General features: G+C 48.1%; 1 protein-coding gene across 6 annotated transcripts in view; it reads left to right on the top strand.

Moving 5' to 3' along the window:
• Positions 1-15,505, top strand: part of pdzd2 (PDZ domain containing 2) — a 599,663-nt gene that overhangs the window by 273,845 nt on the left and 310,313 nt on the right. The gene's annotated exons all lie outside the window — the stretch shown is intronic.

Genomic DNA, 15,505 nt, shown 5'->3' on the forward strand with positions numbered 1-15,505 from the left:
ATGTTTAATTTGTTTAATAAACAGAAAGCAAATTGACATTAATTACGTATGTTTAAAAAATTTTTTTTTTTAAAAATAAATTTAGAGTACCCAGGGGCTGGTTTGCTCACTGAGCTAAATCGCTGGCTTTTAAAGCAGACCAAGCAGGCCAGCAGCACGGTTCGATTCCCGTACCAGCCTCCCCAGACAGGCGCCGGAATGTGGCGACTAGGGGCTTTTTACAGTAACTTCAGTGAAGCCTACTTGTGACAATAAGCGATTTTCATTTTTTTTTCAATTATTTCTTTTCCAATTAAGGGGCAATTTAGAGTGGCCAATCCACCTACCCTGCACATCTTTGGGTTGTGGGGGTGAAACCAACGCATACACGGGGAGAATGTGCAAACTCCACACCGACAGTGACCCAGGGCCGGGATTCGAACCCGCGCCCTCAGCGCCATAAGCAGCAGTGCTAACCACTGCGCCACATGCCACCCTTTAATTACATATGTTGAAGTGCATCATTGTTGAAAATTGCACAGTGCTCATTCCCGTCGCTGGGCAAAGAAAAAGGTTCCCAGACTTTTTTCATGAATAGCCAACCTCTTTAAAGAAGATAGAACCTTGCATCTGACAGTTTATTAGTTTGAAGCCTAGTCTTCGTGTATCCTACAGGGTCTCCTGCATGCCAGGACTTGCCCTATCAGAACACCATGCTACTATCAATCATCCAGTGCCTTGTTACTAATTCTCCTGCCACACCCAGCCCACCTTGCTGCTACCTTCCTGTTGTCAGGCAGCTGTAAATTGATCCTCCTTGGCTCCTGTTACCACCAGACTCTTCTCTCTTCTGCTTTTACTTTGCCTTCCAGATTTTGACTGTTACCTTCTCCAAAAAAACATTTAACTCATTTGCGATGGAGTACAACCCACCTGCTCTGACAGCCCTCTGATGTCCTTCTACGAGAAAAACATTTCTTTTCATCTCCGTCTTAAATAGGAGACCCCTGGGCAGAATTCTCCAGACCGCCAGCCGCGTTTTCTGGTGTGACGTGCCCATGCCGGCAGCGAGATTCTCCGTTCCCGCAGCCGGCCAATAGGGTTTCCCATTGTGGCCACCTCGCGCCGTCAGAAAACCCACGAGCGTGGGTGCGCTGCCAGCAGACTGGAGGAATCCGCCAATGGAGAATTCCGCTGCTTATTTTTGAACTGTGTCCCTCTAGCTCTAGAATCTCCAACAGGGGAACCACTCTGTCAAGTCCCCTCAGGATCTTGCATGTTTCAATAAGATAATCTGTCAATCTTCTAAACTCCAATGGGTACAACACCAGCCTGTCCAATATTTCCTTATCAGCTAACACCATCTCAGGCATCAGTTGAGTGAACGTTCTCTGAACTGCTTCATTTATATCTTTCCTTAAATAAGGAGGCCAAACCTGTACACACTAGATATGGTTTTACCAAGACTCTGTAGAACTGTAGCAAAACACCCTTGCTTTTATATTCCATTCCTTTCACAATAAACAATCATATTTCATTTGCAGAGAACAGTGTCTAACCCTCTGAACTATACTGTCTCCAACATGTGTCTGCCACCTGGTACAAAGTGTCCTGGTAACTTTACCCCTCCCTGTTGCATTGCAGTGTCTGTAGCTCAGTCTCCAGCTCAGTGACTCTAAGCCAAAGCTTGTCAAGCCACAGTTACAACAGACGTTTGTGCCCTGGATCATACTGCGAGTCCAGGAACTCCTCACATTTTGCAATCATTACACATCATCTGTCCAGCTATCTTTGTTATATATTAATTCATTAATTCTAACTAATTATAATGAATAAACTACCACTCCCAATAATCTTTACTACGACGAGTAAACTTTTCAATTGCTAATAAATTACATGGGTTTTGAAGATTAAGGGGCAAAATATTCACCAAACAATCATTAACCAAACTGTGTTTTCTTATGATGTCACACTTTGATGTATCTCAGAATGTGACTGCTCAGTTCTGGAGCCACTGACTGGACTAGATTGAATCACATTTCTAGCTGGTGAATACTGCCTCCCGGTTCCCTTTCACCCACCCTTCTATATGGTGTTTACTGCCATGGGTCCCCTTTCTGCACTCTCTTTGAGGTGGTGGTTACTGCCTCCGAGTTCCCTTGTCACCCACTCTTCTAGGTGCACCTAGACAATTGGTCCATCGTGGAAAAATCCTCTAAACAAATACATAAACCAATAAACAAATTGTCCTATCTTTTCCTCGTCTTTGGCATTACTTAGATGGACCATAGGTAAAAAATGAATGATACAATCTAAGCCTATAGAAAAAAAAACTTGGGTGGGAGAGTCCGTAGCCCGACGTTGAAATCGGGAACAGCGATTGGGCAGAGAATGGCTTCCGATGCCAGAATCGGGGCAGGCGCTGGTTAGACGCTGGTTTGCAATGCTCCGCCCCCTCCAAATCGGCATCATCAGGACGTGTGGCGCGCAGCCGCAATGCCATTGGCGCGTCATCAGGCGGCCCACCCGCGATGCTCCACCTCCAATGGGCCAGGCCACGTGTGGTTCTGGCGTGCGGGAACCTGCCATGCCGGCTGTGGATAGTGTCCAGCGCCGCCACACTCAGCTGAGATCCGTGCTGCTGCATGGGGGGCTTCTGCTAGGGCTGGGGGAGATGGCAGGTGTTGGCCCGGGGTTGGGGTGGGCAGGTACACGGTCCAGCACGGCCGGCACCATGTTTCCTGGCGTGACTGGAGGGGGTGTAAGCATTCGTGGCGGCAACCTGTCAGCTCTGCAAATGCATGGCCCGGGACCCGCCGATTCTCCGACCATTCTCCGTGTGATCTGCGGATGTTCCATGCCGGTGCTAGTCCCTCGTCGGTATGGAATCAGTGAGGGATTCGTGCCAATTTTCCGTCATGGAGCAACATGAATTCTCTGTTGGTGTCGGAATGCAGCCTCAGAATCCAATCCCTTGTGTTTATACCTTGTGTTTCATCACATCAGGATATGTGAGAGCATTTGGTACGCAATAAAGTCACATATATAATGTGGAGGATCGGCAGTAGCCAATTTGTGCACAGCAAAGTTCCACAAACAATGGAATGCTGTGTGTGGAGAAGTGAACATACAGCACCATGGAGAGGTAAATCTGAAACAGTTTTTGAATATACAAAGTAATATGCAAATGAACAGTGAGCCATCATTATAATACATTCCAATGATCTTACCAAGCTCTAGAATGCATGTGCCACTGGAACCATGTTCATGAAGCTGTGGATGGATTGGCAATCTCCTTGGTACTTTCTGCACTTGTCCTCCGATCCAGCCATATTTGGGCGCGATGGCCATGTCAATTAGAACCGTCATGGAATGCTCCATTGTCCAATATATTTAAAGCTGAGATGGACAGATATTTGGGCTCTCAGGGAATTCAGGGATATGGGGAGCAGGCGGGAAAATAGAGTTGAAGCCCAAGATCAGCCATCATGATTGTAGTGAATGGTGGAGCAGGATCAACGGGACATAGGGGGGGGGTTTACCGATCCCCCCGCTGAAGAGCCCCGGGGGGTGGCGCGAATCCCTCCCCGACGCCGGCTGCCATATTCTCCGGCGCTGTTTTTCGGGCGGGGGCGGGATTCACACCACGCCAGTCACGCCCCGATGGGCCGAGCGGCAGGCCATTTTTGGCCAGTCCCACCAACGTGGGTTACGCATGGTCCAACATGGCGGGACCTGGCGGGTAAATGGGTGGGAGCAGTCCTCGGGGTGGTCAGGGGGATCCGACCCCGGGGGGGTGCCCCCACAGTGGCCTGGCCCGTGATCGATGGCCCACCGATCTGCGGGTGAGCCTGTTCCGTGGGGGCAGTCCTTCTGCGCCGGCCCGCCTTGACCGGCGTGGAGAAGAGAAGCCCCCGCGCATGCGGCAAAATACGCAGGCTGGTCTGTGCATGCGCAGAACCACGCTGGCGGTTCCGAACATGCGCGAGATCATGCCGGCCCTTCGACGCATGCGTAAACTCGTGCCGTCCCTTTGGCGCCGGCTGGAACGCGCCAACCCCTCCGACGTCCACCTAGCCCCCGAAAGTGCGGAAAATTCTGCACTTTCGGGGGCTGTTGACACAGGAGTGGTTGGACCCGGTTCTCCCGCTGGTGTGGGGACTTAGTCCCCAGAAGGGAGAATCCCGCTGATGGTCGCCTCCTGCTCCTATTTCTGATGTTCTTAGACTTGCATCATTATTAGCAATATTGCGGCAATCAAAGGTGGAAAAGTTCGAATGCAGTCCATTTTAAAACTGTATTTTTCATCTTTTGATGGTTTGTGGGAAATTTGGACATAACTTACATTCTGGTGACTTCATTAAAGTGCTGGAGACTGTATAATGCATGTCTTTTGGCTCAGTTTTCCTCTGTGCAGCCAGTCGTCTGGAATAAGTGCTTTCAGCGTGATCACTTTATTTTGAACTTTTTAGAACCTGAGTATGAAATTCCTTGGGCAGATGCTTTGTTGAGAGTTGCCTCAGCATGTTGAAGTCATGATCAGCAGTCGCTATTGAGGCCCTGCTGATATTTAAGTGTCGGGCAGTCTTTCAGACATGTGCGTTCTAGCAAACACACAACCAGAAGTATTACACGGAACTAAGCAGCACATACCAGCATGGCAATGAGGTTTGAATTATTCCTTAGTCAACTTATACACTCATCCAGACAATTTGTTATTTATATTTTTAATTTGAAGTGAATACTGTCCAGCTTGTGACGATTTTCATGGTGATAAAGTTTAACGAACACTGGCGGATGTCTGATTTGATTTAATTTCATGGAAGCTGCCAATGTATATATTTAAATCAAATGTGGGAATGCTCCCTTAACCAAAAAGGCAGCTTTCAAAGGTTGTTTTTGATGGAGATGGTGGGCTTCAAGCAAACAGAGTCAAAAGTGCTTCCCAGGACATAGCTTTAAAATGTTTACTTAAAATTAGTATTTAATGTCATTTGCAAGAGTTCCTGATATTAGCTTACTGATCCAGTCAGGTTTGAGACTGATTCTTCTGCCGGGCATTGCTGGAATGACACCACCCTGAAGCAGCTTTGTCAGTATTGGGTTCGCAGGATCTGAAAAACAGTGGCTAAGGCTGCAAAGAAAGCTGCTGGAATACTGAATGTTCTCGCAAGATGTATAGAAATGCCAAAATGAAAATTTGTGAAAGCCTAATATAAATCTCTGTAAGGCACAGTTAGATGGAAGGATAGAAAGTGCTAAAAATTGGATCTGTTTTTGTTAGAACCCAGGCTCTTATGGGGTGAATGAGTTTAAAAAAGAACGCTGAGGCATACTTGAAAGCAGATGGTGTTTAAAATGATGAAGGGATGGGGGCAGACAAATGATTGAGGCATCTAGAATCAGGAGACAATAATCCAGGTTTCAAGGCAAAGAGATTTTGGACTGGCAGCAGAACAAACTTTATCCACACAGAACTGTGAGGCTATAGAATTTACCACTTGAGTTAGTTGCTGCAGCAGGTACATTTAAGAATAGGTCGTGGAAGGAAAGTTTAATGAAAGTCTATGGGAACAGAGCGATTAGGTGGGATTAAGACTATTGCTGAGATGGAGGATAGGCACCAACACAGACTGGTTGAGCCAATCAACCTATTTCGGTGTAGTAATTTCCATGCAACTCTGCAATTCGATAATGGGCATTGAAGAATATTGCATACTAGGAATGCACAGTCGGAGGTTGTGGGCATGCAGGCCATGTGTCCCGCCACTAACATTAATGAATGGAAAATTGTTGGGAGCACTGCAAATTCTCAATGATTGCTCCCAGCAGATAAAGCTCCACAAGGAGCGAGCTCATTTATAAAGCATGTCCCAGAATTTCCTGGGAATTAATTACTGCATTAATCTGCAGTGAGCTTTACATAAAATTGAAATTTGTGCTGTAAGTAAAAATAGAACCAAGGACAATTTCAGATTTCTGTCTATTATTGACTGTTAAGGTGACTCCATAGCTTTTGAAGCTGCTGCCAATAATTAGGAAATAAGGCCACTTATTCTTTCAGTAGAGGAGGCACCTCCAATCACTGCTAAATGCTAAGCACTTGGTTTGAAGCAGGATTGTTACTTTTCTCAGGATCTAACTGCAGCGTATGTTGCCGAAATTCAAGATGGCCTATCAGATAACCTCTGGTTAGAGTGAATTGCTGGGCAGATATTTAATTTTTTTCTACTACATTTTTCATCCACTTTCTGTGGACAGTGAGGTATGATTTCACAACACTGACACGCTGCAGCCTTTAAAAAAATTATTTCTTCATATAAGGACATAGGTAGTGAGTGGCTGCATGTTATCCACTACGTAACGCATTGTAGCTAATTCTGATCTGTTCCTCATCCGAAGTCTGCACAATGCACTTTCTTGAAGGAGTTACTGGCTAGTAATCAGTAGCAGGAACTCAGGCTAATGTTTTTCCTCCTGCCAGGAACACTGAAACCAGTTATAACCCTCATCACACATGCAGTAAGGAATAAGTACCTCAGCACAGCAAAGGTAGACCATTAAAATAATCCAACCAGTTGAACACACATACAAATCTCCAGTTTTGTTCAGTTGCTTGGTTATAGTTACATAATATTTCCAAGCTTTGTGACATCTGCAAATTTTAAAATTATGCCCTGTACACCCAGGTCTGCGTCATTAATACATACCACAAAAGCAATGGTTCTAACACCACCCCTGGGGAACCCCATTAAATGCCTTCCCCCAGAATGAAAACCAGTCGTTCACTATATACTCTCTGTTTTCTGTCATTGAGCTAATTTTGCACTCATGCTGTTCATCTCCCTTTTAATCCATGGGCTTTAGCTTTGCTGACAAGCCTATTATGTAGCACTTCATCAACTGACCTTTGGGGAGGCAGTGATGCAGTGGTATCGTCACTGGGCTAGTAATCTAGAGACCCAGGGTAATTCTCTGGGGATCATTGGAGGCAGACACAGGTGAAATTATGATGAGGAAAAAAGGAATGGCAGATACATTAAACAACAAATACTCTATCTGTCATAAATTCATAAGATACAGGCGCAGAATTAGGCCATTCGGCCCATCGAGTCTGCTCTGCCATTCTGTCATGGCTGATATGCTCCTCATCTGCTACCTACAATGTTACAGACCCAGAGCTGGATTGCGAAATCAGCCAGAGCATCCCCTCCCTAGAACACATGTCCTAGGAGCGGGACTAAGTAATTTAGCCTCCCGAGCCTAACACCCTCAATGTGATCATGGCTGATCCCATCCTGCCCATTCTCCATAACTCTTCAACCCATTACCAATTAAAAATCTGTCTAACTCCTCCTTAAATTTACTCACTGTCCCTGCTTCCATCGCACTCTGGGATAGGGAATTCCACAGATTCACAACGCTTTGGGAGAAGTAATTTTTCCTCAAATCTGTTTTAAATTTGCTACCTCTAATTCTAAGATTATGACCTCTCGTTTTAGAATGCTCCACAAGAGGAAGCATCTGCTCCACATCTACTTTATCCATACCTTTTAGCATCTGTATACCTCAATTAGATCTCCCCTCATTTTTCTGAACTCGAGTATAGGCCTAAACTGTTCCATCTCTCCTCATATGACAAACCCCTCATCTCTGGAATCAGTCGAGTGTGCCTCCTTTGAACTGACTCCAACATTTAGCTATAAATGTCAAATTCCATTTGCTTTCTTTATTATCTGCTGCACCTACATGCTCATTTTCTGTGACTCATGCACAAGGACACCCAGTTCCTGCTGCATCGGAGCACCCCAAAGTCTGCCCCCATTTAGATAATAAGTCGCCTTTCAATTTTTTAAACCAAAATGCATAACCTCACACTTATCCATATTAAACTCCACCTGCCACATTTTGGCCCACTCTCCTAACCCATCTATATCTGTTTGTAAGGTTCTTATTTCCTCATTGCAATTTACTGTCCCACCTATTTTTGTGGCATCTGCAAAGTTGGCTATAGAACCTTCTATTCCTGTATCTATGTCGTTAATATAGATTGTTAATAGCTGGGGCCCAAGGACCGAACCCTGTGGCACCCCACTAGTTACATCCTGCCATCCAGAAAAATACCCATTTATAGAACATAGAACAGTACAGCACAGAACAGGCCCTTCGGCCCTCGATGTTGTGCCGAGCAATGATCACCCTACTCAAACCCACGTATCCACCCTATACGCGTAACCCAACAACCCCCCCTTTAACATTACTTTTTAGGACACTACGGGCAATTTAGCATGGCCAATCCACCTAACCCGCACATCTTTGGACTGTGGGAGGAAACCGGAGCACCCGGAGGAAACCCACGCACACACGGGGAGGACGTGCAGACTCCGCACAGACAGTGACCCAACCGGGAATCGAACCTGGGACCCTGGAGCTGTGAAGCATTTATGCTAACCACCATGCTACCGTGCTGCCCCACGGGGCAACTCTCTGTCCCAACTCTCTGTCTGCTGTTCGTCAGCCAGTCTTCTATCCAAGCTAATAAATTACCCCATATCCCATGTGATCTCACCTTGTGAATCAACCTTTTGTGGGGCACCTTATCAAACGCCTTCAAGAAGTCCAGATATACTACATCCACAGGATCCCCATTAGCCACGTTGCTTGTTACATCTTCAAAGAACACAAGCAAATTAGTCAAACATGATTTGCCCTTCATAAAACCATGCTGACTCTGATGGCTTTGGTATTCCAAATTTCCTGATACTATGGGCGCGATTCTCCGCTGCCCACGACGGGTCGGAGAATAGCGGGAGGGCCTTCCCAACATTTTTCCCGACCTCCCGCTATTCTCCCTCCCACGGCCGCCCCACAACACGAATCGCTGCTCGCCGTTTTTTATGGCGAACAGCGATTCTCCCCTGGCCGATGGGCCGAGTTCCCAGGCCTTTACGGCCGTTTTCACGAACGCAAACCCACCTGCTCTCACCGTTCGTGAAAACGGCCGCAGAGTGCCATTCCGGACAACCATGGCACTGATTGGCACGGCCGTGCCAAGGGTGGCATGGGCCTGCAATCGGTGGGCACCGATCGCCGGCAGCGGGTCCGATACCCGTGCATTCTTTGTCCCTCAGTCGCCCCGCGGGGTGGCTGAGGGGCATGATGGCCCGCGCATGTGCGGATTTGACGCATGTGCGTGATGACGTCATCCGCGCATGTGCGGGTTGGTGCCGTTCAATCCGCGCATGCGCGGCTGACATCATCGTGCGCGTCAGCTGCCGTGACGCTTGGCGCGCGGGCTTAGCGACGGTCGCTAAGCCCGCGATGCCGTGCTTCACGGGGCCGCGCTGCTAGCCCCGCCCGGGGGGGAGAATCCGGTCCCGGGAGGGGGCGCGGAGGCTGCCGTGAAACATGGCCAGTTTCACGGCAGCCTTTACGACTCTCCGCATTTGCGGAGAATCGAGCCCTATGTCCTTGATAATTGATTCTGACAATTTTCCAACAACAGATGTTAAACTAACTGATCTGTAATTTCTCAAATTCTGCCTCCCTCACTTTTTGAATAAGGGCGTTACGTTAGCATTTTTCCAATCCACTGGAATTTTTCCCGTGTCCATGGAATTTTGAAATGTCATAACCAATGGATCGACTATCTCTGCTACCACTTCCTTTAACACCCTAGTATGTAGGCCATGAGGCCCTGGGGACTTGTCTTCCCTCAATCCCAAGAGTTTGTTGAGTACTGATTCCCTATTGATGCTGATTGTTCCCAATTCCACCCTTTCTATTACCTCTGAATTGCCCGTTCCTATAGAAATGGTACTAGTGTCCACATCGTCAAAACTGAGGCAAAGTATTGATTTAGCATCTCTGACATTTCTGTATTCCCCACTATTAACTCACCAGTTTCATCCTCCAACATTCACCTGAGCAACTCTCTTCCCTTTTATGTACCTGTAAGAAGCTTTTGGGTGGGATTCTCTGATCCCCCCCAAAACCAGGTCGGAGACTCGCTGGGGGTGGGGGGGGGGGGGGGGGGGGCAGCGTGAATCCCACACCACACCCGCTGCTCCGATGCTGGCTGCCGAATTCTCCGGCACCGTTTTTTTGGCGGGGGTGGGGATCGCGCCGCGCTGGTCGGGGGCCGTTGGCAGTGGCCCCCCTCCCCCGACGATTCTCCGGTCCTCGATGGGCTGAACGGTTGTCCGTTTTCGGCCAGCTCCGCTGGCATGGATTAGACCAGGTCCGTACCAGCGGACTCTTTCCCTCCGCGCCGGCCTGTGTGAAGCTCCACCATAGCCAGTGCAGTGAAGAAACACCCTGGCATGCGCAGGAAACACGCCAGCAGTTCTAGGACCATGCTGGCGCTCTTGCGCATGCGCCAACTCGCGCCCGGCGCAACGCCAACCACTCCAGCGCCGGCCTAGCCCCCGAAGGTGCGGAGGATTCCGCACCTTCCGGGCGGCCCGACGCTGGAGTGATTCACGCCATTCCTTGGCACCGGTACAGCCCGCCCCACCGGATACCGGAGAATCCGAGCCTTTGTCTTCACTGGAGATGTCCTGGAGATATTGGGGAACCAACAATCTGATGAGAAAGAGAAACCTGAAACTATATAAAGTAAAGAAATAATATTGAAGAAATTAATGGGATTAAGCAAAACCCCAGATCAATAACCCGGGGTTTTAAAAGAGGTAACTGTAGTGATTGTGGATTCATTGGTTTTGATCATCCAAAACTCCTTGGATTCTAAAAGAGTTCTCTCTGAATAGAAGGTAGCAAACATGACACAACTATTTATGAAAGGAGGAAGCGAGATTGGGAAATGTAGAATAGTGGACCTGGGCTAGTTAGCCTAATATCAGTAGTGGAAACATGTTGGAATAAATTGTTTTATTTTTAGAAAACATTTTATTGAAGCATTTGTAGTTTTAACATTTTCATTATAAAGATCCATAAAACTACATATGATCTATCAGTCCGTAAGTATATCTGTCAGATTTGGAGGTTGATCACATTTCAACCTATGACCTTGAAAGAAGTCCAGTCTGAAATATATTTGTGTATTCTTCTCTTATCTAGGGAGATGTGATTGCAAACAACTGAAATAACATTGTTCTTATATGTCACTGTCTCAGCCAGCATTTATTGCCCATCCCCAATTGCCCTTGAGAAGGTGGCAATGAGGAGTCTTCTTTTACTCATACAGTCCATGTGAAGTAGGTAGATTGGTTCGAATGAGTCAACCCTGCTTACTCATGTACTCGGGCTCCAGCAATGCTCTTCCTCCTGGGGTTTACTGCGGTAATTGCTTACTGCAATTAGCTTCAGTTAGACTAGATGTGGGAAGATTCCCACTCGTGATTGTTGCCTTGTGACACTTGATGGCTGTGCGAAGACAGGAATCATCTTCACAGAGTTAACCTCCTGATCGTTGATTTACTTCCCAATATTATGTGTCTTGGCTCGCACATTCAGACTGATGACTTTGAGGTACAAGAGGATGCCTGCTAACCATAGCATTGTAACCCAGCACAAGACCAGCAGAAGATTAGGTGAGGCAAAACGATGGTGGGGGATAATGCTAGTGAAATAAAATTGGACTCAATATCATGACCTCGCTGAAAAAACGTCAAGCGGTATCCAGAGTTCCAACACGTCAGATTTCTAAAGATGCAAGGTCCAAATAAACCACTTGCAGTTGGAAAATAAAAAATCAGTATGACCAAAAAATATATAGCCCGACACTGATAACCTGAAACTGTTAACACTGTGTACATGATACATTTGTTTCAAATGGTTTCCTGAAATAAAGAGCTGTCAAAGTAATTAGCGGTTCATGTGATGTATAGAGGTAAGGTGGTGAGTGATTCAATTTAACTTGACTGTGTGTTTGACAGAGATAAATTTGGCTGAATAGATGGTGGAAAAGATCAGTGTGGTAGTGCAAATAACGTAAAGAACGCCTCAGACGCATAAAATACTACAAGGTTATTCCTGTTTCTGTATTAACATGATTTTAGTGTTTACAAAGCATCAGAAAGAATCAACATAAGGCAGACAAACGCTAATTTAAAAAAAACCTGTCCATCTTTGATCCTGAGCAATGACACTTAATAGATAGAAAACCAACGTTATTGCTTGTTCTTCTCTAAGAACAATGCATGCAAATAAGCATGAAGTTATTTCTTGCTGCTATATATTTCCAAGTCAGGATAGTGGGCTGGTTTCTCCCATTTTGAGGTTATGTCCCAACGCCGGTGTGGGAACGGTGACGTTTTATGACCGAAAATTCGGGGTAAAATGGCCACCAATCCTCCATTTGGCTAAGGGCTAGCAGCCGAACAGCATAGAGCACACGGCTCTAGCTGCCAATACGGCCCGGAGAATTGCCGGGTCTGTGGCCGCGCATGCGCATGGAGGCAGCCTGCAGCGGCTGCGCTGTGCAATATGGCGCCGGCCGCTTGCGGACTTGGCCTGCAAAATAGTGCCCCATGAGCCCTGGACCACCCCCCAACAGTGCCCTCGGGCCCTGACAAAGTCCTCCCTGCCCTGACTGTGGCGGCACTGGACTGAGTCCACAGCCGCATCGCTGAGTTACCAACGGATGATAGCGCACGTGACCGGCGTCAAAGGGAACTCGGTCAGTCGGGGACGGAGCATCGGGGTGTGTATCATAGATCATAGAATTTTCAGTGCAGAAGGAGGTCATTCGGCCCATCGAATCTGCACCGGCTCTTGGAAAGAGCACCCTATCCAAGGTCCACACCTCCACCCTGTCCCCATAACCCAGTAACCCAACCCAACACTAAGGGCAATTTTGGACACTAAGGGCAATTTATCATGGCAATCCATCTAACCTGCACATCTTTGGACTGTGGGAGGAAACCGGAGCACCCGGAGAAAACCCACGCAGACACGGGGAGGATGTGCAGACTGCGCACAGACCGTGACCCAGCCGGAATCAAACCTGGGACCCTGGAGCTGTGAAGCAATTGTGCTATCAACAATGCTACTGTGCTGCCCTACAATGCTACCGTGCAACAGTCAACATCCTGAGACTTTGGTACAGCCCCGCTTTGGAGGGAGCGGAGCATCGTGAAAGCGGCGCTGCCCCTGATTTGGTCAGAAACGGGGATTCTCCAGCTGATCACCAAATAAGATTTCGGCATCGGCGACCGGAGATCCCTGCCCAGTGTGTGACTTGGAAGAGAACTCCCAGGTGGTGGTGTTTCCAGGTAACTGCTACCCTTTTCTTTCTAGATAGTAGTGGATGTGGGTTTCGAAGGTATTGACTAAGAAGCCTTGGTGAGTTCCTGCAGTGCATCTTGTTGATGCACCGTGGCGCAGTGGTTAGCACTGCTGCCGCCTGGCTCCAAGATCCCAGGTTCGATCCCGGTCCTGGCTCACTGTCAGTTTGGAGTTTACACATTCACCCCGTGTCTGTGTGGGTCTCACACCTGCAACCCAAAAGAGGTGCAGGGTAGGTGGATTGGCCACGCTAAATTGCCCCTTAATTGTAAATAAAAAAATAATCATAATTGGATACTTTAAATTTATTTTAAAAATCAATTAATGTCAACAACTGAAAGTAAAATGAGATTGATCAATAAATTCAAATGTTGCTATCTGCTCAAAAGTGACAACCAGTGTGTAATTCTAGATTGATGTATTCAAGTGGGCGGGATTCTCCGACCCTGAGCCGGGTTGGAGAATCGCCGAGGGGCCGTGTGAATTGCGCCAATGCGGCCCCGACACCCGGTCTGCGGAGAATCGGTGTCATTGGGGCTGGCGTGGTCGGCGTGGTTGGTGTGGCGCTGGTCAGAGGCCGCTCTATGCGGTCCCACCCGCGATTCTCTGGCCCGGATGGGCCGAGCGGCCGTAAAAAAAAAAAAAGTCCCGCTGGCGCCATTCTAACCTGCTCTGAGCCAGCGGGACCTCAGCATTGAAGGGTCGGGTGGTGACCTGTGAGAGGGGAGGGGGGTCTGACCCTGGGGGGGGCCTCTGATGTGGCCTGGCCCGCGATCGGAATCCACCGATCGGTTGGCTGGCCTCTCTGTGTCCTGGCCTCCTTTATTCCGCGCCGGCCCCTAATACTCCTGCGCCATGTTGGGTCGGGGTCGGTGCAGCAAGGGAGACACCGCGCATGCGCGGAAATCACGCCGGTGGGACTGCACATACGCGGGTTCGCGCCGGACCCACTGCGCATGCACGGATCCCCGGCGCCCATTCCACGGCCGGATCAGCAGCTGGAGCGGCGTTTCCAACGGCGTCAACATTGAGCCTCAGGATCAGAGAATCCCGCCCACTATTTTCCAAAGAACAGTAGTCAGTTTAAATATAGTCTAATTTGGATCCATCTGGAAAACATCAACATCAGAAAACTTTGCTGTGCAGTGATGATTAATTGGCAATAAATATTTTAGCACCTGGTGCATCCTGTTGAGAATGAGCTGACTTGCTGCTTGAAGAAAGTCAGGGGGCTTGTTAAATCTAGCAGGCAGTTAGCTTGCTGCCTACCCACCTGCCATTCTACAACAGCGGTGCTGACGTTAGGTGGCCACATGCCAGTAAACCAATTGAGGCCCTTAACTGGGCAATTAATTTCCGCTTAAGGCTTCATCCTGCTGCCGCCATGATTTAACCATTAGACAGGAAAGGCTCGCACCAAGCAGGCTGGGGTGGCTGCTGGGCTGGGGAGGGTATCCATCCTTAACAGCCCCCCTGAGGGCAGCACGGTGGTGCAGTGGTAGGACTGCAGCCTCATGGCGCCGAGGCCCAAGGTTCGATCCCGGCTCTAGGTCACTGTCCATGTGGAGTTTGCACATTCTCCCCGTGTTTGCGTGGGTTTCACCCCCACAACCCAAAGATGTGCAAAGTAGGTCGATTGAACATGCTAAATTGCCCCTTAATTGGAAAAAATGAATTGGGTACTCTAAATTTATATTTAAATAAACAGCCCCCCTGAGCCCATGGCCCCCTCCCACCAAGGTATGTCACCTTTCCTACCATTGGCCTCTCAATCCCCAGCACCCAACCCCTCACTGTGGTCTGCCTACTTGGCACTCAACGAGACCCTAAAACAATGACCCCAATCCCAATCCAATGCTGGATGCTTCTGTTCAGAAGGATTAGAGAGCTAATGGCCTCTGATTGACAGGCAACCCTCTGAGGCAGGAATCCTATTCCTGCAGGGTGAAAATTCCACCCACAGCCTATTAAAGGCCAATATGCCTCTAAATAGCTCTGGGGCAGCTGCTGCTCCCCTTGGTAAACTCCCCCCAACAACCTTTTGGCCAGGTGGTGTGACATGCAAGAAATCATGTGCCTTGTTTACATTTTAGTGGGAAGGCAGTGGCCTAGTGGTAATGTTTTTTTATTTTTATTCCTTCACATGATGTGGAATCGCTGGCTGGGCCAGCACTTGTTTCCCATCCCTAATTGCCCTCCATTTCAGAGAGCATTTACGATTCAATCACATTACTGAGTATATGGAGTCAGACGTAGGCCAGACCAGGTAAATATGGCA

Source organism: Scyliorhinus canicula, chromosome 3, assembly GCF_902713615.1.
Source record: "Scyliorhinus canicula chromosome 3, sScyCan1.1, whole genome shotgun sequence".
Lineage (NCBI taxonomy): Eukaryota > Metazoa > Chordata > Chondrichthyes > Carcharhiniformes > Scyliorhinidae > Scyliorhinus > Scyliorhinus canicula.